At 56.7% G+C, this 26,518-nt stretch overlaps 1 protein-coding gene and 2 pseudogenes across 1 annotated transcript in view; 1 reads left to right on the top strand and 2 right to left on the bottom strand.

The window, feature by feature from the left end:
• The window catches only part of LOC115485198 (uncharacterized), a 2,106,330-nt gene that overhangs the window by 372,453 nt on the left and 1,707,359 nt on the right, over nucleotides 1–26,518 (bottom strand).
• The window catches only part of LOC103825013 (zinc finger protein 208-like), a 742,626-nt pseudogene that overhangs the window by 39,815 nt on the left and 676,293 nt on the right, over nucleotides 1–26,518 (top strand).
• LOC115485058 (serine/threonine-protein kinase pim-1-like) overlaps nucleotides 1–26,518 on the bottom strand; it is a 213,710-nt pseudogene that overhangs the window by 102,501 nt on the left and 84,691 nt on the right.

Raw genomic sequence — 26,518 nt, 5'->3', positions numbered from 1 at the left:
GACCCTGTCGGGCTGTCTTAGACATTTGGGGTGAGAGATTCCTTCAACCTGGGCCACTTTGGGTGGGCTGGGGCTGGCCCCAGGGCAGGCAGAGTGTGTGCAGGGGCCCTTTGTGACACGGTGTAGCATGGGCACTGTGGCATAGAACAGGTGTCCAAGGGCCCTTTGTGACACATGGTGACTTAGGAGCTGGCAGTGACAAGAGCACGCCACAGTGCTTGGAGCAGGAGACGGGACAGGACAGGAAAGAGCGGTGCCGTGAGGAGCCCCCACACAGCGCTCTCATTCGTGTCCAAACCGGAGCCTTTCCGAGGCATTGTTCCTGCAGCTGAGCTCGAGGCCTGACCACAGGACATGCCGACCCGTGGTCTCCCTGAGGCTTCTCTTCTGCAGGTGCCCTCGAGGGCAGAGCGTGGGACTTGGTGCCCCAGAGGCATCTCCCATCCCTGCCGCCAGTGCCCTCGAGGCCAGACCACAATCGTTGACAGGAGTCTCCTGTCCTTGTGGCAGGAGCCCTTGGGACCGAGTGCAGGACTTGCTGTCCTATTGCCTTCCTGAGGCTTCTTTCTTGAAGCTGCCTTCCTGGCACGACTGCAGGACTTGGTGACTTGGAGCTTTTCCAAGGCATCTCTCCTGCAAATACCAACAAATCCAGTAAGAGACATGGAGCAGAGACCCCCAAGAGTGCCCAAGCTGGCCTGGGTGGAAGAGGAGGAGGAGGAAGAAGACCCTGGAGTTCCCCCAGCACAGGAGACTGAAGAGGTGGTGCCGTTCCAGCCACCGCAGGAGGGTGAGTGGCAGAGCTTAGCTGCAAGACTGGTGCCTGCAGCCGGACTGATCCAATGCCATGCCATGCCATGCCATCCCCTGGGGACATGCTCACGGACAGGACGGAAGAGGGGCCGGGCAGGCACCCCACAGGAGTCGTGCTCCATCTTCCTGGGGCTTTCCCTGCCTGGGGATCGCAGGCTGGGCTGTGTTCTCCGGCCTTTCCCACAGCCCCTCAGCTCTGTCCGTGCTTGCTCTTTGCCAGATCCAGCAGTGGAGCGCACACCAGAGCAGGAATCCAGCCGTGGCCGCTTCCGCAGCACAGCTCAGGTACCTGCAGCCATCCCCACCTGGCTGGGCCTGCTGTCCCTGCTCAGCCAAGCACCGTGTGTGCAGCATTCCATGAAACATCCTTGCCTTTCTGCCCTTCTCCTACAGTTCATCTGCCAATTCATCAAGAGAATTCAGAAGGAAGAGACCATCACCATGGGCACTGGGTTCGGACCATACCCTCCCATCTTTCAAACTAAGACCAGTGCTGCCCTGCTGTGTATGCTTGTAGAGGAAGATTTTTACAATCCAGAGCAAGTAAGCAGCCTGTGGCCAGGGTTTGATTCTCCCAGGAATTGCTTGGCCTCCCAAGCCATGCATGCTGGTTGCTGTGATCCTTTGAGGCCACATGGCAGTGTGGTGGGAAGGGAAGCACTTCCCTGGGGAAGCTGGGAACTTGCTCCCTCTGGCAGCTTTCAAGTCTCCCTTTGCCTTCTCCAGGTGCCTGCCATGGTGAGGTACATCCACCAGTGGCTCATGGCCAATGATTCTGATGAGCACAGGCTGGACAAGCCCCTGCTGGATCTCACAGAAGCACAGCCAGATGACGCAGTGGTGACACTCCTGCGTGTGGCCCCATCCTGTGACAGGTATGGGGCCCACCTGCCCAGAGGGCTCAGGGCTCCCCAGCCCATCACCCTGTACAACCTGGCCCAGGTGTCTGACCAACAGAGAGTTCCAGGGCCCTCTGGCTGCTCCCTTTCCCAGCCCTGGCATGTCAGCCCCTGAGCCTGCTGCCATGCTCCCTCCCTGCCCCTCAGGGGTCTGTCCCCAACAGGGCTGGGCTGCCTGGGTGCTGCTGGCGAGGGGCAGTGGGCAGAGGCAGAACTGGCATCCAGCTCAGCTCCCCGCGGTGCTGTGTCTGAGACTACCTGAGACAGAGTTCTAACCCCACAGAGCTGCCATGGCCATGTGGAAGACCATCATGGGCTCATCCAGGACTGCTGAGCTGGTGCAGCTGACACTCCTGGATGTGCTGGGGAGCTGGCCAGAGTATAGCACGTGCACCTCTGATGGGGACGAAACGGGTGTCTTTGCCCTGGCTGTGAGTTTCTGACACTGGCCTTTGATGGGCCCACGGCTACCTCTCCAGGCGCTCTCCATCCTCCTTTCCCACTGCATCTCCCTGCCTCAAGTCCTGGCCTGAAACCTGGCCCGGGGGCAGCTTCAGGCCTGCCAGGCCTTGTGCTCCCCCTGTGTCTCTCTGGGCCTCTCCCTGCCAAGCTCGGGCCCTGCCACACGGACACCTCAGCACTGAGCGCTGTCTCGGGGGGGCTTTGTCCTTTGCAGGCCACCGTGGTGATGTGGAAGATCCTCCAGGTGCCCTGTATCCCACGTATATTGAGGGTGTATTTTCCCCGCCTATTTGTGCATCTGCTCTTCCAAGTGTTCTTTAGCACTCTGGATATGCCAGAGGAGGTCGATACCTTCTGGAAGCAATGCCAGGAAGGGCACGGCCTTGCCACCAGCCCAAACAGGTGCTCCATCCTGTGTCCCTGCCATGCCGCCTGGTAAGGAGCCAGTGCTGCCATGTGACCTGGGCTTTGCTCTGCACACAGTGAAGTCCCTGCTCTGCCTTCTGCGGTGTGAGGATGTGGTGGTGGCAATGGAACGCAGGCGTGGCTGGGACACGCTGCTCTCTGTTGACACCCACCACTTTGCCGTGGCTCTGCTGGGCAGGTGAGACCCCCTTCTCCCCACTGCCTCTGACATCTGTGCTCTGTGCCCAGGTGCCCCACACAGTCCCCGTGGTCGTGGGCTAGAGGGCCCTGTCACTGAGGGACGGCCAAGCACTGAAAAAGGCTGGGAGAGGAGGGTGCCCATAAGCAACCAACTCCCACATGGCCCAGGTCCCCTTGCTGGAAGGCTGGTGGGGAAAGATGAGAACTCTGTGAGTCACGTCTGGGAGAGGTTTGCCCACTGGCTCAGGGTGTTGTTTCTTTTTTCCTCTTGTCAGAGAAATTTGCCAATCAGACATACACTTTTCTTCCAAGATTGCATTCTACCTGCTCAGCATGCTCAGCAAAGAAATGCCATACTGGGATTTCCCTGCCCTGGCATTCCTTGTGGAGGTGAGCCTCAAGACCAGCACTGCCTTGCTGAGCTGCCTTCCAGCTCTCTGCCCTCTCGTAGCCACAGCTGCCAGGACGGTGCCTGTGCCCTGTGCTGCTGCCTGGGCCCAGCCCTGTGCGGTTCCGGGCTCCTTGCTGGCTGGGTCCCCTGTCACTGCCCTGTGCCTTTCAGGTCCTCGAGTGCCTGGACTTGAAGGAATGCAGTGACAGTGTTCTGGAGATCATGTCACAGAACCTGCAGAGCGAGCACAGGGCGAGGCGTTACTTGGCCCTCAGAGGCCTCGTAGTGCTGGGCAAGAATCCCTTGATGGTGAGGAGGGGACAGTGGCTGAAGCCGTGCAGGCAGCGGGGGCTGGGCAACGCAGTCCCTTGGCCTTACCTGGGCTTTGGGCGCTGGGGCAGCTGCTCCCAGCTCTCCTGCCTCCCGCTTCAACTGTACAAACGCTTCGAGACAGGCCTTTGGCCTTTGGGCCCTGCAACAGCAGGGTGGTGTTTCACAAACTTGTGTTCCACGCAGGCTGAAAAAATGGGGAGCCTGACTGAAAGTCTTGTGGAGCTCCTGGAGGAAAATGACAGTGACATGGTCAGGATGACCATTCTTCTACTCAGATACTTGCTCCTGGATAATGGTGCCCCAATATCCACCCCCATCGCCCTGCAGATGGCTGAGGCGCTCCTGCCACTCTTTGACTGTGTAAGGCTCTGTGCCCACGGCCACGGCCACTGGCTGCTGCCCGGACACTCCACTGCCCTATGGAGATGCAGCCCTGTGCCCTGGAGGGCTTGGAGCAGCTGATGCTGAGGTCTTTTGCCCTTCCTTTCATACAGGATGATAGCCAGGTGCAGCTGAGCTCCATGTGTGTCTTTCAAGAGATGCTGGACATATTAACGCAAGAGGGAAGAAAGGCCCTGAAGTCACACGTGCGCCAGAGCCTGCTCCCACTCTACTTCCACTGCCATGATGAGAATCAGCTTGTAGCTGAGGTGAGGACTTGTGGCCAGCTGCTGTCCCCTGGGAGGAGGCTGGGCTGCCTCCTGCCCTGGCACTTTGCAGCCTCCTCCAGGCTGTAGCACTGGGACGCTCCTGTGCCCTGGCATGTGAGGCCATCTCCACATCTCTGCTGCTCCCCAGGCCTCCCGGGAAATGCTGCATTCTTCAGCCAGATTTTTGAAGAGGAGGGATCTTGATCAAGCGCTACAGGTGGATCAGACATGGAGGTTCGGCGAGAGCCTGGTAAGGATTGCCAAGAATCCCCCGCCCCATCCTCGAGAAGGCCCTCATCCTCGAAGGCGGTGATCAGAGTGTGGGGCTGGCAGCTGTGCCCCTGCCCGCTGCTGGACCCAGAGGCGGCGCGGGCTCTTCTCCAGGCTCCTGTGGGCCAGAGCCAGGTGCTCGTGGAGCCTCTGCCCGGCGGGGATGCGGGCTGGCACCGCGGCTCCCCGGGCAGCAGCTGGCCCTCAGTACTGGCCCCTCCCCTCGGGAGCCCGGCGCCAGCGGCTGCTGGCCGCGCCTCAGGGCTGTGCGGGCAGGGAGGCCGGGGCTGGGCGCAGGCAGTGTTCGGCCGAGGGGCTGAGCCCGTGCCAACCCTTCCTTCCCTCCCGCCGCTCTCTCCAGCTGGCAGAGGACAGGAGCAGAGCGGCCGAGCACCTGCACCAGGCCCTGCGCTACCTGCAGAGCCCACAGGAGCCCCTGCGAGAGGCGGCCATCAGGTTCATGGGTGAGCCACGAGCCCGGCTCCCTCCCCGGCCCGCCGCAGCTCGGCCCCAGCCCCGCCTGCTGCCCCGGCAGTGCTGGCCGGGCCCGGCGCCGTGGAGCCCCGGCTGGCCTCGGCGCTGCTGCCGCCCTCTGGCAGCCGTGCCCTTGGGTGGCAGCGTGCGGCCAGGGCCCGGGCTGAGCCCTGCCGGGCAAGCAGGCCGAGTGGCCACAGCGCCGGCAGCGCCGCTGGCAGTGAGCTGTGCCGCTGGGGCTGTGACAGGCTCTGTGTTCACAGGGATGGCCGGGCGGCACCTGAGGGGGCAGCAGCAAGAGCTCCAGCTGATCTGCAGTGGTGAGTGAGGGCAGAGGGCTGGCAGCGGGGGCTGACAGCGGGGGGAGCTCTAAACCCTGCCCCGGCTGCAGGGGCTCTGCTCCCGTGGGCAGAGCACACTGAGATTTCAGGGCCACGTGTGCCATTCGTGGCCGGCAGCTTCTGGCTGATCCCCTTGCTCCCTGCTCCCTCCTGGCCATGGCAAGAGTCTGAAGCAATGAGCCCTGGCAGAGGGCTCTCCTGGGCTCCCTGCAGAGCTGACATCTGACCTTGCCTCTGTTCCTCTCTCTTGCAGCCCTCGAACGCCTGACGGAGGACATGAGCAGTGCCATGTCAGAGCTGGCACTTGAAACGCTGCATGTCCTCCGAACAACAGCGAGTGGGCGATATTCCATCTTCCAGAGACTGCAAGATCAGCTGCACAGGGCATGGATGACTCGGCCTCGGCCTCATCTGTCGCGGCTCAGCTGGCTGCACTGCTGGAGCTCGGTAGAGAGCTGATCCAGGAGGCTTTCTTTAGTGGGGCAACCTTAGCTAGTGGGGATTTTCTTTTTCTTTATGATTTTTCTTTTTTTCCCTTCCCTTTTATCCTATGTAAATATAGAATGTGTTATAATATACAGACTGTCAGGAGCTTTTCTTTACTGCCCAGGATCAGCAGGGCATAGGGGAAGCAGGGAAAAGGGTGCTTGTATTTTAGCATGCTGCCCAGGCGTGCAGTGCCGCAGGGAAAATGGCCAGAAGCCCCTTGGCCTTTTTTGGTTCTGCTGAAGCCTTTGTGCTGCCAACAGAGTGGCTGGGCAGGGGCAGGAGCTGTGGGGATCCCTGGCTTTAGGCAGCCTTGAGCCAGAAGAGCAGCAGCTTTCAGCCCAGAGGGGCCACAGAAAGGCCCTCTGGATAAAGGGCATTCCTGGCATTCCCAGGGCAGACCCGTGGGAATGTGGTGGGCTCCTTCAGGGTGCCACGCTGGCTTTGCACTGGGCCACCCCCCTGTGAGCAGGGCTGGCTCTTTGTTTTGCTGTCCTTGGCCTTTTGCCATCATGCTCCTTTGGCTGCCTGCAGAGGGGGGCAGCCCTATAAGGAGGGTGGAAGGCCCTGTCTCCAACATCCCAGGGGGAAATGGAGCTCTCTCGGCCCTCTGCCCATGCTGTAAGCAGAGCAGAGCCTTTTCCCCAGCCCTGGCAGCTTTCTGCCTGCTGCTGGCCCCTGGCCACCATGACCCACTGCACTCTCTCTGAGTCATCTGCAGGATGGCTGGTGCCTCTCGATTTGCTGAGGGGACGTGAGGGTCTCTGAGGGAAAGGTGGGTGTCCCAATGCTGAGGGCACACGTGGGTCACTGAGCAGACTTGAGGCTTCCCCAGCAGGTTGCAGGTGCCTTATGTGTCACTGAAGGGAAGGCAGATGCCCTGTGTGTGGCTGAGGTGTCATGACGGTCTCTGAATGGCATGCAGATGCCCTTCATGCCGTGAGGGCACGTGAGAGTCCCTGAGGGGAGGTGGGTGTCTGTCCTGTCCCTCAGGGTACGTCGGTGTCACTGAGGGAACCTGAGCGTCACTGGAGGGGGACACGGGCACGCCGCGTGTCGCTGAGCACACATGCCGCTCGCTGAAGGGACGCCAGGGCCGCTGAGGGGACGTGGGCTCGCCCTGAGGGACACGGCAGGGCCGGGCCGGTCCCCGCTGTGCCGCCGCCCGCTCCCCGCCGCAGGGAGCGTTTCCCGCCCAGGCGCGGGCGGCCCCGCCCCGCCGGTCCCCTCAGCCGCGGGCGGGAACTCGGACCCGCTGTGGCCGCCCCTCGGGGCCAGGCTCTGGGCGGCCTTCCAGGAGCCGTGGGGGAGCTGCCCTGGGGCTGCCCTGCGCTCATACACACCGAGGGGGATGGGGCAGAGCTGTCTCAGGACCAGGGAGTGTTTCACTTTGCGAGGGGTAAAGCTGCAGTAGCTTAGAGGGAGAGAACTTCATAGCACAGAGTGAAATACAAAGCTGTGTTTCGTGTCAGGTACATACAGGCAATGTGTGTATTTGTAATTGCGAAATGTGTGGAGTCCAACAATGGGACAGTTGCGAATTCTAATAATAACTGAGGAAAGTAAAGCATGGACGAAGGCCTTTGAACCTATCTTTTGTTTGCAATTAACCTTAGTTGATTTAGGAGCATTTGGATTAAAGTGTTAAGGATATTTGCTTTTTGCTTGTAGTCAGGCCTTAAAGAGTGCTGCAATAATAACCTCTTGAAGTAAAATTTTAGAATATTAATTTTATCCATGAAACTATAGCTTTGGAATATATATAAAGGAAATATGCTTATCTCACACCTTAACAAAACAGAGAAAAACAGCTTGAGAAAGGAAGATGAACATCATCTCAAGGATTTCTAATTTTGACCAAGGGAAGCTGGACATCACTGTTATGAGATTTATAGTCCCTGTAATTAAAAGGTGAACCCACATCTGGGGAGCTGGACTTTGCCAGATGGGATTCGTCTTTACTCTTGCGGAAACCAGGAAACTACTACATCCATCTGGGGGTTACTCCTTTTTGGGACGCATCCTGAGAAAAACTAAATCACAATAGTGTATGGAATTGTGATGTAAAAAATTGGAATAGAAACTGCTGAGAAAGTGTTGTGGTGTGTGTTCAGTTCCCAATTGAGTTATCTCCCGTTTTGTATTGTCCCCCTCCTTTTGTGATGCTCCCCCCAGTTACAACCCTATACCCAGTTCGATGGTTCAGTCCTGGTTCCCCCTTTCCCTCGAATGGTGTCCTCCCTGTCTGGGCTCGCTGCCAAGCCCTTGTCTCCACCCCCGTTCCCCTAGCAACTGCCCCTTTTTGTTATATTTTCCCCTCCTCCAGAGCCCCGTTCATCTCCTGAAACCCCCCCATCCTTCCAGAAACTTCTCCCTTCCACAGGGGGTGATTGGGCAGGTGCCCCGAGCCCCTCCTTTGTTCGTGTATCACTTGTTGCCACCGGTGTCAGTCATGTTGAATTCCCCTCCTCAGGTTCCCCCGATTGGTTCTTGTACACCGCTTTATATACTGCTTCCCCCCCTTTTGTCCTTGTCTTTTCCCGCCTGGACACCGTGGAAAAAATGATACATTAAAACCACTGGACTACACCGGGCGGGCGTGTTAAGACCCTCTTTTCTCTCTGGCTTCTCCACCTTGCCCCTCCTCTCGATACTGTTGCTGCTTCTGCCGAGGCGCTGCCCAGACGTCCCTGACAGATCCGGGTAGTGTCCCTAGCTGCTAGCTGCTGCTGTGCTCCGAGCTAGCCGCGGCCGCCTTCCCCTCCCCCCCGCTCGGAGGGGAGTGAAGTGCATTCAACGCAGCAGCGCGGCAAGAAAGTTTATGAGTACCCCTATAAATACCTCTAAGCCCCAACTATCGGTGTGCAGTTGGAGGGAAAACTGCCCCCACTGTACTCAGAGCTGTGTTGCTCATACTTTACCATGTTAATTATAAAAGTGATTGCTGCTTGAATATTGGCATACTCAAGCTTCTTACTTATAACACTCCTGGCCAAGGCAGGAGCCAGCTGGCATGGCCTTGGCTGGGTGCTCTCCGGGGATCCCAAGAGATCTGGGATCTGACCATGGCTCTCTCTTGCAGCCCTTGAGGACCAAACAAACGATGTCAGCGTCGCCGTTGTAAACCTGGCCATTCAAACATTGTGCGTCCTCAAGTCAGTAGGCCCGGCTCCAATCTCCATGTTCCAGCGGCTCCAAAATCACCTGCGCAGGGCATGGAAGACACGGCCGCGCCTGTCACAGTTCGGCTGCCTGCCCTGCCAGAGCTCTGTGCAGAGCTGAGCAACCAGGCTCTTTTTTGTGAGGCCACCTGAGGCAGGAGGCATTTCTTTTTCTTCAAGAATGTTGTTTTCTTTTTTTGTTTGTTTTCTTTTACAATGTAAATATAGACTGCATTTATATTCACAGACGGCCAGGATCTTTTTTCCTGCCCAGGGTCCTCAGGGCATAGGGGAAGAGGGGGAAAAGGGTGCTTGTGCTCAGCCAGCTGCCCAGGCGTGCAATGTCGCAGGGAAAATGGCCAGAAGCCCCTTGGCTTTTGGTTGTTCCGCTGAAGCCTTTGTGCTGCCGACAGAGCGGCTGGGCAGGGGCTGGAGTTGTGGGGATCCCTGCGAGAGCGATGCCAGGAGATGGCCACAAGCCCTGTGCCAGGCAGGAAGCGCCATCCGTGTCCTCCTGCCCGTGAGCATTGCTGAGGGCTCCGAGGTGCCTCTGGCTGGGGCTCATCTGGAGCTGCTGTGGGGCAGCTTGGCCAGGCTGAGGGAGACCCTGAGGGGCTGGGGCACTGGGAAGCCCTGAGCAATTGGGTGTCAGAGGCCATAAGCAGCCACCTGGCAGCCTCCTTGATCCTGCTGGAGCTGACTTGCAAGACGGATCCTGGGTGCTCTGGAACTAACAGCATCAGTGTTGTTGGAAACCTGTGGGGGGAACGGTGCAGGATGCAGAGGTTCAGGGACATCACACGACAACCAATATGATCCAGTGAAGCCAAATTTATTTTTCCTATAAAGACTGTATTTATAATAACTCTCTACTGTCCATGCATCTCTAGCTAATACATGCATGGCCAGGCCTAGCTGTTCACAAGTCTAAGAGAGGGTGCTCATTGGATCATCTAACTTTTCACATGTCTAGCTTTGGTTTTCTGTCCCACCCATGAACTGTCTTTTTTCTTTCCCAAGCTCACTGACAAACTTGCTGAGTCCAGTTGACTCTTCTTGTATCTTTTTCAAGGATATACCGACCCCATTTTCTGAATATGTCCATTATTGTTTGTGAACGTGTCCATTGTCCATTATCCCAAGCAGGCTGGATTGTGCATTGGCTGAATATGGCCATTGTTTCTCAAAAACTCCTCAATCTGCAACAAATCCTCAACAGGCTACAAGCTCTTCAGGACAGACAGGAAAGGGAGAAGAGGTGGAGGGGTGGCCCTTTACATTAGGGAGGTATTTGATGCTATGGGTGTTAAAACTAATGATGATAAAATTAAATGTTTATGGGTAAGACTTAAGGGGAAGGCCAACAAGGCTGACATCCTACTGGGAGGCTGTTATCACCCACCCAACCAGGAAGAAGAGGTGGACAACTCATTCTATGAGCAGTCAGAGAATGTTTCAGGTTCATCAGCTCTTGTTCTTTCAACCTGCTGGACATTTGCTGGGAACTTAATATAGCTGAAAAGAGGCAGTTCAGTAAAGTTTTAGAGTGTGTGGAGGACAACTTTTTGTCACAGCTGGTGAGCGAGCCCACCAGGGGAGGGACTGTGTTGGACCTGTTGTTTGGGAATAGAGATGGGCTGGTGGGAGATGTGGTTGGAGCTGGAGGCCGCTTGGGGCAGAGTGATCACAAGATTATAGAATTCTCAGTATTTGTTGAAGTCAGGAGGAACATCAATAAGACTTTTACATTGGACTTCCATAAGGGCAGACTTTGGTCTATTCAGGAGACTTATTCAGAGAGTTCCTTGGGAAGCAGCCCTTAGAAACAAAGGAGTTCAGGAAGGGTGGGTGTGCTTCAAAGCAGAGATCTTGAGAGCACAAGAACCGACTGTCCCTGTGTGCCAAAAGATGAGTCAGCGGGGTAAACGTCTAGCCTGGATGGGCTATGAGGTTTTGAAGAAACTTAGGAATAAAAAGAGGATATATAATCTTTGGAATAAGGGTCAGATCTCCCAGGAAGTATTTAAGGGGGTTGCTAGGGCACATAATAAAAAAATTAGCGAGGCCAAAGCTCAGTTCGAACTTAATTTGGCAACTTCTGTAAAGGATAATAAAAAATGTTTTTATAAATATATTAACGGCAAAAGGAAGGGTAAGACCAAACTTTCTTCTCTATTGAATGAGGGAGGGAACTTAGTAACTGCAGATGAGGAGAAGGCAGAGGTGCTTAATGCCTTCTTTGCCTCAGTCTTTAGTGGGAAGATGGCTTGTCCTCAGGACAGCTGTCTTCCTGGGCTGGTAGATGGTGTCAGGGAGCAGAATGGGCCCCTGTGATCCAGGAGGAGGCAGTCAGGGAACTCCTGAGCTGCTTGGATATTCATAAATCCATGGGACCAGATGGTGATCCACCCCAGGGTGATGAGGGAGCTAGCAGATGAGCTTGCCAAGCCACTCTCCATCATTTACCAGCAGTCCTGGCTCACTGGGGAGGTTCCAGATGACTGGAAGCTGCCCAAAGTGACACCCATGCACAACAAGGGTGGGAAGGAGGATCCTGGGAATTATATGCCAGTCAGTCGGAGAGGAGATCTGACCTGGTGAGATGATGGAACAGTTTATACTGAGTGTCATCACCCAGCACTTACAGGATGGCCAGGGTGTCAGACCCAGCCAGCAGGTGTTTAGGAGGGGTAGGTCGTGTTTGACCAACCTGATCTCCTTTTGTGACCAGGTGACGCTTCTGGTGGATGCAGGAAAGGCTTAGGATGTGTCTATTTGGACTCCAGCAAGGCTTTTGGCACTGTCTCCCACAGCACACTCCTGGAAAAGCTGCAGCCCAGGGCTGGGACAGGATCACTCTGTGCTGGATTCAGAACTGGCTGGATGGCCGGCCCAGAGAGTGCTGGTGGGCGGGGCTGCATCCAGCTGGCAGCCAGGCACCAGGGGTGTCCCTCAGGGCTCTGTGCTGGGGCCAGCTCTGTTCAATATTTTTATTGATGACATGGATGAGGGGATTGAGGCTTTCATTAGTAAATCTGCAGATGATACTAAGGTGGAAGTGTGTGTCCATCTGCTGGAAGGTAGGAGGGCTCTGCAGGGAGACCTGGAATGGTTGAAGGGATGGGCAGAGTCTAATACGATGAAGTTTATTAAGTCCAGGTGCCCAGTCCTGCATTTTGGCCACAATAACCTCGTGCAATGCCATGGGCTGGGAACAGTGTGGCTGGACAGTGCCCAGGCACAAAGGGACCTGGGGGTACTGACTGACAGCCAGCTGGACATGAGCCAGTAGTGTGCCCTAGTGGCCAAGAAGGCCAAGGGCTCCTGGTCTGGATCAGGAATGGTGCGGCCAGCAGGAGCAGGGAGGTCATTCTTCCCCTGTACTTGGCACTGGTGTACTTGGCATTCTTCCCCCGTATGGGCACCGTACCTTGAGTGCTGTGTCCAGTTCTGGGCCCCCCAGTTTAGGAAGGACATGGAGGGGCTGGAGCGTGTCCAGAGAAGGGCAACAAGGCTGGTGAGGGGCTTGGAATGAAAGTCCTGCGAGGAGTGGCTGAGGGAGCTGGGGTTGATTAGCCTGGAGAAAAGTAGATTCAGAGGTGACCTTAAAACTCTCCACACCTTCCTGAAAGGTGGTTGTAGTCAGGTGGGGATCGGTCTCTTTCTCCAGGCAACAACTGACAGAACCAGAGGACACAGTCTTAAGCTGTGCCAAGGGAAATATAGGTTGGCTATCAGGAAAAAGTTTTCTACAGAAAGGGTGATAAAGTATTGGATTGGTTTGCCCAGGGTGGTGGTATAGTCACCACTTCTGGATGTGTTAAAGAAAAGATTATTTGTGGCACTCAGGGTCATGGTTTAGTTGAGGTGGTGTTAGGGCGTGGGTTGGACTCATGAAAGTCTCATCCAACCCAGTCATTCTGTCTTTCTGTAACTCAGTGATGCCAAAGGGTCTGGCCCAGCTCAGCCCCTTCTGCAATTCTCACCCTTTGTGTCCCCTCGAGGTACTGGCAGAGCTGTTGGGGACAGGTCAGGAGCAGTGACAGCCCCAGCGTTCCCAGTGTGTGACACCCCAGCGGTGACAGCCCCAGCCTTGCCCTGTGTGTGACACCCCAGCGGTGACAGCCCCAGTGTTCCCTGTGTGTGACACCCCAGCGGTGACATCCCCAGCGTTCCCCAGTGTGTGACACCCCAGAGGTGACATCCCCAGCGTTCCCAGTGTGTGACACCCCAGCGGTGACAGCCCCAGTGTTCCCCTGTTTGTGACACCCCAGTGGTGACAGCCCCAGCGTTCCCCCATGTGTGACACCCCATAGGTGACAGCCCCAGTGTTCCCCTGTCTGTGACACCCCAGCAGTGACAGCCCCAGCGTTCCCTCATTGCAGTGGCTCCAAGGGAAGCGTCCAGAGCCGTGTCCAGCCCATGGAACTGAGCAGCCACTGCCCACCCCAGCCTGGGCTGATGTGGATTCCTCTGCACACAACTATGGGAAGGTCCCCCTGGCCACCTGCCCAGTGCCACAGACAAGTGTCAGACACAGTGACAGAGCTCTGCCCAGAGCTGCTGGAGGAGGTGATTAAAAAAAAAAACCCAAACCAAGGAAAACCAAAAAAAAAACCAAACAAAACCATACCAGAGAAAAAACCCATCACCTAAACAAAAAAATCCAAACAACAGAAAAATAAACCCCCCCAAAAAAATCCTAAAAGGCAACAAAAACAAACAAACCAACCAAACAAAACAAAGAAGAAAAAAACAAAACAAACAAAAAAAAAAAAAACAAAACAAGAAAAAAAGAACTCCCCCCAGGAGAGCTGTTCTATCCTTCCACTTGTCACACCTGCAAACACACAAGGCCTGGGGCTGCAAAAAATGAGGATTCCTTGGGCACATTTGCAGGAAAAGCAGGTTTAGGACAGGCTCTCAGCAGAACTGTTCTCAGCTGAGGCAAAAAGGCCCCTTTGGCAGCTGCAGGGCCATTGGAAATGCAGAGCCTCAGCCCACAGGGGAGAAAAGGGCTCTGAGTTCCCCTCCCCTGACACCAAACCCTGCTCCCAGGCTGCTTCACACTCAGGATTCTTCTGGAGGGCTGCGCAAAGCTGAGACTGGGCTCTGGCTTCTCCATGTTGCGTGTCCTAAAGCTGCCTGGAAGAAGGAATTTCAGGTCAGCTCCGCTGGCACAATCCCTCCTGGGGCAGGGCAAAGCACCGGGAAAGGCTTTGTGTGCCGAGGCTTTGCTGCAGGCAAGGAAAGCTCCTGGCTCAGGGTCACCTTTGCTGCTCAGCCAGAGCCCCGAGTGCCCCGGCAGCAGCAGCAGCAGCAGAGAATGGCAGCAATGCCATGGGCTGGCACAGGAGGGGAGATTTCCCGCTGGAGAGAGGCTCCTATTCCAGTTGTTGCTTTCAGGCAGCTGCAGATCCCTCAGCTTTGGCTGCACAGCAGCTGGAAATGCAAGTCCAGCAGCTCTGTCCATGGCCAGCCCCAGCAGGTGACAGCAAGGACAGGGCCCCCTGGCAGTGGGACATTTGCCGGGAGTGCCTTCAGCAAGCGCTGGGGGCTGGGACTGTGTGCAGAAAACGCCCTGGAGGTGTCTGCAGCGAGGCTAAAGGAACAAAGTTTCAGTTGTGGCCTCGCCAGGGAAGGCCAAAATCGATTATTTTCCATTGCCGGCTGTTCTAGGAGCCCCAGAAGAGACCCCGGTGAGGCCCAGGAATTGAGAGCGGGGACTGTGCAGGAGCCGGGAGCAGCGAGAGAGGCCGGGCTGAAGGTGCGGGGCGGGCACGGGCTGGGAGGGGGCCCAGCCCGGGGGTCCCGCAGAGCCTCCCTGCTCCAGAGCCGCAGCTGCGAGAGCGGGGCAGCTGCCGGGATCGGTGTGCCAGGGACGGGCCGCAGGTCGGGGTTCCAAGGGGCTCGGCTGGAGCAGCTTTTTGTCCCGGGGCATTGGGGGCATTGCCGCGGGTTGGGGTCCCTGGGAAGGCGCAGCAGGACAGGGTGGCAGTGGTTGGTTTGTGGATTTGTTGTTGGGATGTTTTGTTGGCGGCCCCGGGCGGGCTGTGGGAGCCGGGAGCGGCCGGGCGGGCCCGGAGCCGCCCCTGGGGCCGGGAGACCCCGGGCAGAGCTCTGGCCTCGGGGCCGAGTCCCGGGCCCAGGCCCGGGGAGCGCTCGGCGGCCCGTGGGCCCCCGGCGCAGGCGGGTCCGTGTGGCCGGGCCGGCCCAGCCGTGTCCGCAGCGGGCTCCGAGGGAAACGGCCCGGCCGTGGCCGTGCGGGGCCGGGCGGGGCTCGGGGGGCCGGGCCGGGCAAAAGTTGAGCGAGAGCGGGGGAAGCGCTGGCACAGAGGTCCCGGGCTCGCCGTGCCCCTCTGGCCCCGCAGCCGGGCTCGGGGGCCGCCTCGCTCAGAGCCAGCCCCGGCTGCGGGGGGTCCCCGGGGCTCCCTGGGCAGGGGGCGGCGGGGGCTGCCGGAGCTGCCTGAGCTGCCGGAGCTCTGTGCCCGGGGCTGGGCGCGGCTGCCGAGGCAGTGAAGGATGCAGGGTTCCCCCGTGCTGGGGCTGCCTCTGCCCGGCCCAGGGGCTGCACTGTCAGCCCAGAGCCACGTGGGGATCGCCCGGCACCGGCAGGGCTGGCAGGGAAACCGGCAGTGGGGGGAGCAGAAACGGGCAATGCGAGAGCTGGGTGTGCTCCAGAAGGCTGGACATGTTGGGAGCATGGACAGGGGGGACCCATGGATACCCCTGGGCCCTGAAACAGGGACTCCGGACAGTGCTGACCCCGGACAGTGCTGGAACGCCTGTGATGCCAAAGTGGTGTGTGGGAGGAGACCCTGGGCACTGCAGGGAGGAGATGCCGTGGGAAGGCACTCCCCTGTAGGTGTCTGTCATCCGAGGCTCCCTCCCCATGTTCTAGAAAGTTCTGGTATCCCCTTCTCCCCATTGGCCTGCACACCAGCTCCACCCTTCTCCCTTCTCCCCATTTGCTCTCCCCCAATCACCCCACATTTGTTCCTCCCCTGGTCCCTCTCCCTATTGGACCGCGGCGCCCTGACCCCTCCTCTCCACCAGTCCCTCTAAGCCTTGTCCCCGCCCCACTCCGGGCCTTCCACAGCCTGCCCTCCTTCATGTGCGGTTGTCTCCCTGAGCCTCTCTGTCCCACCCTGCCTACTTTCCTTCACCTATCCTCAATAAACCCTTTCGGAACGTGACAGCATCTGTGGAGCTCTCCTTCATTACTGGTGTGCAAGAGTTAACCGGGACCGGGAAGCGCCTGCAGAGCAGTTCGAGGGAACCTCTCTCCCGGGGAGTTGGATCCAACCAACTGCCCAGGAACAGAACCCGAGTGGGACCCCATACCATCAGGGGACCCCAGATCCCACAGTGGTGAGCCCAGAGAAGGGAAACACCAATACAAACTTTACCCAGAGCAACTCAGAGCCCAGAGTGGAGAGACCAGAGAGGGGAAACTCAGGGTTGGGTGCTTTTGCTGAATCTTGGTCATTTGTGTATTTTTGGGGACTGAATCTCGGTGTTTTGTTGGTTTACAGGGGCACCAGATTCCCGGTGAGTTCTAGAGTGTGAAGGTCCAGGTGCCCAACACTGGAGCTGTAATATCTCAGGGCAAAGGTGACCAGGGTCAAAGAGAGACACCCCTCTGAGTACAATGGTGTCAGCCATCAGCATTTCCAGACTCATGTTAATGCAGCGGGCTTCATTGCTATCACCTGGTTCAATCCTGGTTTTTCTTTATATGTACCTCCCCTAGAATATTCTCTCCTCTCTTGTCCCCTATTGGTCCTGGTTTACTGCAGTGCTCCGCCCCTGTTACCTCATTGGTTCCCCAGTTGGCTGCCCCTCCTCTGCACCACTTGTGCTCAGTTCCCATTGGTCCTTGACCCTCAGATCCGCCCCTTCCCCCCTATAAAACCCCGTGTCTTCAGCACCCTTTGGTCTCTGTCCCTGGATCATCTGCATTGCTATGAACTGTGTTTGGAGCCTTCTACAAAGATCCATCTCTGGCCTTGTCCATCAGCAGGTTAAGCAATTGTGCTCTGGGCTCTGGGAGTGCAGGTTGCTCACAGAGGCTCGTTGTGGATAAGCTGCAACACAAGAGATGGACTTGGGCAAGAGGAACCCTATAACCCAATGTGCTCATGCATTGTATTTTTTCCCAAACCAGGATTTCCCATTCGCTAACCTTGACTGGATGGAGGGGGAGGCTGTGAGGAAGAGGAAGATGCTCTGGGACACCCGGGCAGGTGAGGAAGAAGTCAGTGCCCCTATCCCCCTCTCTCCTGCTCCATCTCCCAGCCCAGCATGGCCCCTGGCTGCAGGACAACCCTGGTGCCATCGCTGTCCTGCTGGGGATGCACTGTGGGGATCTCCTTCCCCTTTCTTCTGGCACAAAGGCAAATCCTGTCCTCTCCTTGTCCTTCCTTCCCCAGACAAGGAGCTGAGGATGGAAACCAGAGAGGACAAATCCCCGCTGCAGAACCTTTTGAAAGAGAAGCCCTACAAGTGCTTGGAGTGTGGGAAGAGCTTCAGGAGCAGCAGCAACCTGATCCGGCACCAGATGATCCACTCAGGGGAATGGCCCTACAAGTGTGGGGAGTGTGGGAAGGGCTTCAGCTGCAGCTCAGAACTCGTCAGGCACCAACGCATCCACACCGGGGAGAGGCCCTACGAGTGCCCCACATGTCAGAAGAGGTTTCAGACCAGCTCCAATCTCCTTTTGCATGAGCGGATCCACACAGAGGAGAGGCCCTTCCGCTGCCCCGACTGTGGGAAGGGCTTCAAGCACAACTCCACCCTCATCACCCACCAGCGCATTCACACTGGGGAGAGGCCCTATGAGTGTCCCCAGTGTGTGAAGAGCTTCACCTGTAGCTCTGCCTTGACCAGACACCAACGGAGGCACCGGTAAGGGAAGCCCTGCAAATGCCCCCACTGCAGTGCTCTTCATGCACTGCTGCAGCTTCATCCCCCATGGGAGGACCCACATAAAGAAGGGCCCTGGTTATCCGTGTTTCCCTTGACCTGTGCTGAGAAGACACCTGTACCTTTTCCTGCTCCTGCCAGTGACATAATGTGGGATTGAAGAACATGAGGGTCTGGCCATGGTGTGACATTACATTCACTCCCACCTCAGGTCATTGCCAGGGGCAGGAAAGGGACTCTCTCTCTCTCCCTGAGGAGAAGGGTGTCCTTTCCAGGCAGGGGGAAATACATGGCCAGGAAAAGCCAGCCATTGATGTTGTAGTTTTCCCTGTAAATAGTTTTTCTTATCCCTTCTGTTATCAATATTGTTTCTGTTCTTGTTTATTCTTCATCTTGTTTCTGTTGCCAATAAATTGTTCTTATCCCAACCTGGGATCTTTGCCTTTTGTGCTTTCCATGGGAGGCGGGAGGGCAGTGAGGGCAGTGCAGTTTTAGCAGGACCAGGAAATTGGGGAATCCCGTTCTTGAACCCCAGCCCATGGAAACCGAGCATCCCAGCTGGTCCCAGCCCTGGTTGCCATGGCAACAGCCTTGGGAGTGGGTCCCTGGCTGGGGCTGTGGGAACCTCTTCCCTCTGGTGCCCAGGGACAGGACTGGAGGGAACGGCTGCAGCTGAGTCGGGGCAGGCTTAGGTTGGATCTCAGGGAAAGGTTTGTCCCCAGAGGCTGCTGGGGAAAAACCAGGCTCCCCAGGGAAGGGTCCCAGCTCCAGGGCTCTCTGAGCTCCAGCAGCGTTTGGACAGCGCTGCCAGGCCCAGGCTGGCATTGTTGGGGTGTCCTGTGCAGGGCCAGCAGTTGGACTCGAGGATCCTGATGGGTCCCTCCCAACTCAGCCAATTCTGTGGTTCTGGGCTCCCATGAGCCTGGGGATGGGAGGGCTCTGGCTGCAGGCCTGAGCTGGCGTCCATGGCAACCACCCCTGGCATGGGGTCTCCATGGAGCTGCTCAGGGACTGACCATAGCAACAGGGGGCTGGTGATGGTTGCCATGGAAACTGACCATAGCAACAGGGGTCTGGTGATGGTTGCCTGCTGAGGATCAGATTTGTCACAGGCCCTCAGAGGGGTTCCATGGAGACTTTCCAAGAGTTTCCAGGCTTTTCAAGAGCTGGAATGTCACAGGCAGAGTCAGGGGCCTCATGGAGACCTCCCAGGGCTTTCTGGGGATGGTAGAGAGCTGTGTGGTCAGAGGCAGACACAGCCATTCCATGGTGACATTCCAGGGGACCTTGGGCTGCAAAGGCACTGATCTGTCACAGGCACTCACAGGGGCTCCATGGTGACATCCCAGGAGTGCCCAGGCTGCCAAAGGGCCGGGATGTCCCAGAAACTCACAGGGGTTCCTTTCATGGGCACAGTGGGAGCTTCAGGGAAAAGCATTATTTCTTTAATAGAGAAACGCCCGCTGAGTAATGAGGTACAGAAATGACGCCCAACAGCCACCAGGGATCCTCAATCCCCTGCAGGGCCCCTGGACTTCAAAAATTCCTTCGTGATTAGACAGAGAGATCTTAACCAGAGTTATTTACTCCACAGTACAGGAACTATAACAATTATTAGAATATTCTGCTCTAGGAAGCAATTTTGAAGTCAAGAGGGTCCTGCTGGAGTTGTTGGAGCCCACTGCAGGCAGAGCCTCCTGCTCCAGCAGGAACTGCCTTTCCTGTGCCATGAGCAGGTCAGGTCCCACTGCAGGAAAAGCCCCAGGCCAGCCCCAGCACAGGGAAGGCCTCGGGCACAAGGGCAGAGCGCCGTGCTGGGAGCTGTGCCAGGGAGAGCCTGAGACACCAAAGGCACCTTGGCAGCAGCAGCTGCTGGCAGGGCATGGCCAGAAGCCTCCCTTGGCACCCCGGCCTGGTGGGCACCACTGCAGAGCTGCTGCCTCAGGGCTCATTTCTGGCTGGGCTCTGAAAAGCCACTTCTGCTCCAGGAGCCTGACTGCGAAGCCATTGGCCCCAGCACCTGGGGACAAGATATTAATGACAAAACTCTTGATGCCAGCAGAGACAAGGCAGGGGCAGAGGAAAGGGCAGGGCCAGGCCCAGGACCAGGGCTGCCATGGTGATGGCTGTGAGGTCACTGCCCCTGCAGCAGTCTGGCTGCCCTCAGCAGACATTCTGGCCAGAAGTGTTGTGAGGGCACCCAGCACATCAGAGAACCCACACTACAGGAATTCTGTCACTGGGAAAGGGAGAGTTTCACTGGGTCAGGTTGCACAAAGCTCCTGTTCTTGGAGAATTCCTCGGATGGGGAATCCACTTTTCTGAAGAACACAGTTGCAGTTTTTTGCCACTGTCATAATTGTAAAATATTTCCTCCTTCTGACAAATGTAAATCCACCCTCATTCAGTTTAGAGATATTGACCCTGATGTGTCACCGCAAGATTAGGGAGAAAATAACTTTGACCATTATTTTTCCTTTTCCACAAACCTCTGAGAGAAACCAAAAATCTCCCAAGCTGGGATTTGGAGGCCTCATCACAAAACCAGCAGGGACAGGCTGAGGGCTCTGGGGTCAGGAGTGTGGAGACTGAGGACAGAACAGGAGTAGCCTGGGAGGGATTGAAGGGTGGTTTCAGAGAGGCTGGAGATTTTCTTCATTGTATAAATCAGCCAGAGAAAGAAATAATGGCACCAAGGGCAGCTGGGGAGGCCCAGAGTGGACATGAGGAGAAAGGAATTTCCCTGCCAGGGCAGGGCTGTGGTGCAGCACGTCCCCCAGAAGGAGCCTGGAGCAGCCCAAGGCTTTGTGTGGGCAGGCAGAGGCAGGCAGGAGGCAGAGCTGTCAGCAAAGGAAGGGGCCAGCCAGGTGGGGCAGCCGGGGGATGAGCACAGCCTGCAGGGACAGAGGCCAGGGCAGGGACACCGTAGGACAGCCTGGGCTGCACAGGGCACAGGGATGGGCAGCAGCTGCAGGGCCCTGACAGAGCCAACTTGGGCAGCACTTTGACCATGGCTGCTGGACCTGGGCCTGGGTACACGAGGGGACAAGTGACCCTGGCAGCCCTGGGGCCTCATTGCCTCCTTGTCCCTGCTCAGCAGCCTGGCAGGGGCCGCCCCATGGTCCTGCCCTTGGCATTGCCCATCCCCACATGCCAGTGCCCATCCTGGGAAGAGCTCTGAGCAAGAAGGGAGGGACAGGATCTGCCTTGCCAGGGGCTGGGGCTCAGGCCTCGGCCCTTTGCATTCCTGAAACACATCCAGGTGTGCTCAGCACCAGAGACGCTTTTGCCTTGTTTGTCCCCAGCTGTCATCGCTGCCTCCAGGGTTCTGCTGTACCTGGAACCTGGGGACACTTTCACATGGGTTGTGTCTCTCAGCTGGACCCAATTAAACTTAAAGAGAGTTTGAACTTTGAATCTGATTTTGAGTTTTTGAGAAGTTCTTTGAGCACACTCTGAGGAACTGAGTCTGATGCAAAGAGCACCAAAGCCCCAGAGGGTCATTCAAGTCCTTGTGCTGTGTCTGTGCTGCTGAGCTGGGCTGGGCTCCTGGCCCAGAGGCAGCTCCTGGCAAGGGCAGCGCTGCAGAGAGACAGCTCTGGGCAGGAGCAGCTCCTGTGCACAGCCCAGCAGGGCTGGGGCACTGCCAGGGCACCTCAGGGACACCAGCAGGGCACAGACAGAGCTCACAGGGGCTCAGCACTGGCAGGGGCTGTGGGATGTCCCAGAGGGGGCTGTGTCACAGCAGCACCTCTGTAGCTGTTTCATGGAGCCACACAGCAGCTGTGATGTCAGAAAGGGGCTGTGTGACAGCTCAGAATGGGCTGTGTGAGGTCCCAAATTGGGCTATGAATTCATAGAGTTTTTTGTGTGAAGTCATTGAGCAGGTACAACATCATAGAGGGGCTTCTGTGACATCACAGAGCAGGCTGTGACATCATGGCATGGCTTTATGACATCATAGAGCAGGCTGTGAGGTCAAAGTGTGTGCTCTGACATTACAGACTGGCATTATGTCATCACAGAGAGACTTTTGTGACATCACTGAGAGGGCTGAGACATCACAGAGCTGGGTGTGAGATCACAGAGTAGGGTGTGAGACCATACAGCGGACTCTGCCATCATATATGGGGCTCCATGACATCAGGGAGTAGGTGATGACATCACTGGATGACTGTGACATCATAGAGCAGGCTGTGACATGACAGCAAAGACAGTGACATCGCAGGGTCTTCTGAGATGTCACAGCAGAGCTGTATGACACCACAGGGTGATATCACAGCATTTGCACTGTGACATCACAAAGGTGCTGTGTGACATCACAGGGGCTTTGTGACATCACAGGGCAGTGTGACATCACAGGGGCTGTGTGAGGTCACTGGGGAGGTCACTCTGCCCTGTCCCCCCTCACAGTTCCCCCCAGAGCAGTCCAACCCTGCTCATGCACAGCAAGGTCCTCTGTCCCCCGGGTCCCCCCGCCCCCGGTGCCGCAGCCTCCCCCAGAGGATGTTCCACGAGATCGACCCCAGAGCCTGACATGGGGACGGGGGGCCGGGGCCATGGGGGTGGGACAGGGGGACAGGGACCTTCCCAGAAGCTTCCTCGTGTCCCCCAGGGCCAGAGCCTGGGCCAAGGCTCCTTCACCCTGATACGAACGAGGCTTGAGAGCACTGAAAAAATCCCCGGCAAGGGATCAGCAAAAACCAGATTTAATATTAAGGGACAGCAGGACACAGTTCCTTGGCAAGGGTCACTCTGCTCCTGACTGGACACTTCAGGCACAGCAGGGAAACAAAGCAACAACAAAACCAAACAGAATCCAGGCAATCAAACGAGAACTGAACCGAGAAGTGCCACTGTGTGTTTGTGTGTGACACAAGGGCAGTGAGGGCAAGGATAAAAGGAATAAAGAGATAAAAGCTTAAAGAGCTCAAACTTAACAGGACTTAACTTACACCTTAACCTTACCTGATAGCTTAAATATCACAATTTAGCCAAAACCAGCACCTAACAGTATTTAATGTAACTTATATCCTATGACTTAGCAATTTAAAAGAGGAATAACACTTAACAATTTTTAGCTTAGCTTATAACTTATGTTAAAAGTAACAACTTAGCAAAAGAACAACCTTCAGAAGCATTTAATTTAGCTCACACCTCATGACTGAACATTCTTAGAGGCCTGACTGACTCAGCTCTCCAAGGCACTCAGACCCCTCAGAGAGCAGCATTTCTGCCCCATTTCCCCAGCACAGGCACTCCTGTGTGCACACAGACACACAGAGTCAGTGCAAGGCACCTGGGAGAAATTCCCCTGAGGGCAGGGAATGCTCCCTGTGGATGCTTTGGCATCTCCCCAGCGGGCCAAGGGCTGAGCCTGGAGCAGTGCGGGATCAGCCCAGGCTCTGTCGCTGTCCAGGATCCCCGAGTGCAGCAAATGGGAGAGTTCCCGGCTGGGAGAGGCCCCACCCTGAGGGAGTCCCTGGCCCAGGAGAGCTCCAAGGGCTCCTTTTGGAGCGCTGTGTGCAGGACCCCACGAGAGGGGCTGCAGTGCCAGCCATGGTTCATCCTGGCCACACTTGGCATCAGCAGCTTTCTTTGGCACTGGGAGAACAGGGATGTTGTGCCACTGAGGGAACACAAACAGTTCCAGGGCTGCTCCCAAAGGAAGCAGGAGCTGTTTGGGCAGCAGCAGTGCCTAGAGCAGACAGTGTTTGTGGTGAGCTGAGAGGAGCTGAGCCCAGGGGCTGCTGGCCAAGGCCCAGGCCCAAAGAGCATTTCTGAGCTGGCAGGGCGGGCTGAGAAGGGGAGGGGGGAATGCAGCAGCACAGGGCCATGGAACCAAGGGACCAGTGTGACACTGTGGGGCCCTGTGAGACCAAGGGACCAGTGTGACACTGTGGGGCCCTGTGAGACCAAGGGACCAGTGTGACACTGTGGGGCCCTGTGAGACCAAGGGACCAGTGTGACACTGTGGGGCCCTGTGAGACCAAGGGACCAGTGTGACACTGTGGGGCCCTGTGAGACCAAGGGACCAGTGTGACACTGTGGAGCCTCATGGAACCATTGTGACACTTTGGGGTGTCAGGGGACCAAGGGGCCATTGTGACACTGTGAGACTCCATGGAACCAAAGGTCCATTGTGACATTGCAAGGCCTCATGGAACCATGGAGACACCATTAAGACACTTCACAGCCTCGTGGAACCAAGAGGCCATTGTGACACTGAGGGGCACCATGGAATCACGGAGGCCACTGTGACACTGAGGGGACTCATGGGATCATGGAGACCACTGTGACACTATGAGGGCACCATGGAATAAGCAAAGCCCTGTGACACTGTGGGGCCTCATGGAACCAGTGAGACCATTGTGACCTAGGGGTCCCCACAGAACCAAGAGGACCAATGTGATACTCTGGGGCCTGGTGAAACCAAGGGGCCTTTGTGACACTGCAGGGCTGCATGGAACCAAAGGTCCATTGTGACATTGCAGGGCTCATGGAACAGAGGAGTCACATGTCGTTGTGGGGCCTGGGGAACCACAGAGACCATTGTGACACTTTGGGGCCTTCTGGAACCTAGAGACCATTGTGACACTGCTGGACCCCATGGAATCAAAGCACCACTGGGACACTGTAGGGCCCCATGGATCCAAAGGGACCATTGTGACACTGCGGGGCCTCATGAAAGCAAGGGAACATGGAAAGGTCTGGCTGGTTTGGCCCCTGTTGACTTCCTGGTTGGTCCAGCTGACCTTGGCATGTTGAGGGTCTCTTTTCTTCTACTTCTTAAGCACTGGGTCTCCATACTTTCTTTCCTATGGAAAAAAATCTGTCCTTCTCCTCCAGGCACCCATGGCCAGAATTGGGATTTCACCCCCAAATTTCCTTATATCCAGAGATTGTTCCCATAGGAATAATGCCAGGACAAGTCTGGCTTGCACTGGTTTCATGAGGATCACCTCTCATCTGTCCCCAAAACCCTAGAGAAAGGCTCCATGCTCTCCTTCCTATGGGAAAGAACTGTCCTGCTTCTCCAGGTGCCCATGGCCAAAACTGGGTTCCACTCCGAAATTCCCTTAATACAAAATCTGCTCCCAGACAAAATCTGCCTTTGCTGACAAGTCTGGCTGGCCTTGGCCCATCGCCGGCCGGGGGCTATGTACAAATCACGAACAGGACGGGACTGCTGTGGAATGTGCCTTGAGCTGTTTTATTTTTCAGCATCAGTCTCATTACATGGCTATGACATGGCAAGATGCAAGCAGCTCACATCCCAAGCAGCAGCCAAAGAACTTAATGTTACAACTTACTTTATAACTTTTTGACCAGTCACACAAAGCAGAAGCACATTGACAGTGGTTCCATCCAACCACTATAAGCACACGTACCTTTGGTTAAAACAATGCTTGCTTATTTCGAATACAATGCCTGCTTGTGAGCCTTAAAACACAATGCACAGAGCTCCATTATTAAGCTTCGAACTTCCTAATATCTTGCTAGATAAACTTTTCTGAAGCTTAGGAAGTTATTCTAGACAAGCGTTAATACATGGACCATTGTTCTACTCGTCCTTGCTTTTCTACTTTTTAAATAATTTTTCTTCTGACCGATCTCATGGCTACTGCTTAGCTCTAATCACAGTTCTGCTGTCTCTGAGGCCTGCCTTTTGCAGCATTCCCAAAACCCTCTGATTTTGTGGATTCCCACACCGCAGCTCCCAGGGACACCCGCAGGGTGCACCGCCTTTCACAATTCCAGCCAATCAGAGGACGCGCTGAACAATTCTTAGCCAACCAGAGCTTTTCTAGCCGATGACTCACCGGTTGCCGGGCGGACCCGCAGAGCCCAGCGGCCCCGGAGCGGAATTTGGGGCTCGGGCCGGGGGGACGGATCCGCACCGGGGGGGTCCCCGAGCCCCCTGCCCACCCCTGGGGCCGATCGGGGGCTCCCCCACCCAGCAGCCGGTGCTGCAGAGGGGTGGGAAAGGGGGGTCCGGGCTGGCAGTGGAGGAAATGCGGGAGGAAGAGGAGGGAGGGGAGGAGGAGGAGGAGCGGGAGAATCCCGCCGCTCGCACCGCCCGCACGCTGAGTCTGCAGCACCCCCTGCCCCGGGAGCATCGCCCCCAGCCCCGAGCCGCAGGTGAGGGCGGAGGCCGAGCTCGCCCCGACTCCAGCGAGGGGTCTCCGGGAGGATTTTTTTGGAGAGCGTTCGGAGCCGGCAGATCCCGGACTCGAGCCCCGGATATCGCCGGGCTCCCTAAGAGGAGTTTTTCGCGGGGAGAGGAGCCCCGATCGCCCCTTGGGAGGGTCCCGGGGGGTCCACGTGGGGATGGCCCGGTACCGACGGGGCGGGACATTGGTTTTGGGGATCCCCGTGAGAGCCGGGGCTGTGGAACGGGGGACCCCCTGGGGCGGGGAGAGGGAAGGGGCAATACCGGAGCTGGGGGACCCCCGGCAGCCCGGAGATGAGGCGGGGACGGGACCCCCTGACCCTGACAGGGGTGTGTCCTGGGGTGACTTCATGATGCTCGTACCCCATCGGTCCGTTCAGCCCAGAAATGAGTTCTGCACCTTTAAGGCTGGTTCTGAGAGCGAAGGGGAGGAGGAAGAAGCAGCAGTTTGTTTTCAAGAACTGCACTCACTGCTCCACATTCCAGCTCCTGGATTGCCTTAAGGAGCTGGAACAGATTTAGGCTAGACAGATT

Source organism: Serinus canaria, chromosome 25, assembly GCF_022539315.1.
Source record: "Serinus canaria isolate serCan28SL12 chromosome 25, serCan2020, whole genome shotgun sequence".
Taxonomy (NCBI): domain Eukaryota; kingdom Metazoa; phylum Chordata; class Aves; order Passeriformes; family Fringillidae; genus Serinus; species Serinus canaria.
Note: the sequence above shows the minus strand (reverse complement) of the source record. Positions and strands in the feature narration are given on the sequence as shown.